At 27.5% G+C, this 592-nt stretch overlaps 1 protein-coding gene across 1 annotated transcript in view; it reads right to left on the reverse strand.

Annotated features, from left to right (window-relative positions):
- The window catches only part of LOC107702710 (adhesion G protein-coupled receptor L3-like), a 69,488-nt gene that overhangs the window by 22,540 nt on the left and 46,356 nt on the right, over positions 1-592 (reverse strand). The window lies entirely within an intron of this gene.

Genomic DNA, 592 nt, shown 5'->3' on the forward strand with positions numbered 1-592 from the left:
ACACGGGTCACGACGAGGCGTTCCCCATAGCGACCCCTAGAGGACGCAGTTCGAAGTTCCCATGAAAGGGAACTGTATATACATTTCCACCCAAATATGTATTTTTTCCCTTTCATTTCTGTTCATGGTGATTATAATTAGATTGTTTTTATTTTAAAAAATATATAATAATTTTTCTATAATAGTCACATTTTTATTGAAATACAATAAAACTAAATGATGCATGTATTTATAAATCAACAAAATAAATGAAGTGGCACAAATAAATAAAAAAGTAAAAAATGTAAAGTTATATATTTAAGATTATTATTTTACATAATGTTTTAGTTCTCATGGGACAGTAATGAGAAGTTGGGTGTAAAATGTGCTTAATTTTCATGTATTATTAAAAAAAAAAAAAAAAACTTAATCTTAAAAATAGGCTTCATTTTCTTTAAAGACCCCATGAATCACTTAATGAGTGCACTGATGTATTTCCTGTAGAAACAGGAAGATGGGAAAGGACATATATCTCAGAGACACCCAAACAAAAGAAGATACATTTTTGTTCAGTTAATTATTATTATTATTATTATGACTAAAGTATAATCTA

Source organism: Sinocyclocheilus anshuiensis, unplaced genomic scaffold (assembly GCF_001515605.1).
Source record: "Sinocyclocheilus anshuiensis isolate Anshui unplaced genomic scaffold, SAMN03320099.WGS_v1.1 scaffold1810, whole genome shotgun sequence".
Classification (NCBI taxonomy): domain Eukaryota; kingdom Metazoa; phylum Chordata; class Actinopteri; order Cypriniformes; family Cyprinidae; genus Sinocyclocheilus; species Sinocyclocheilus anshuiensis.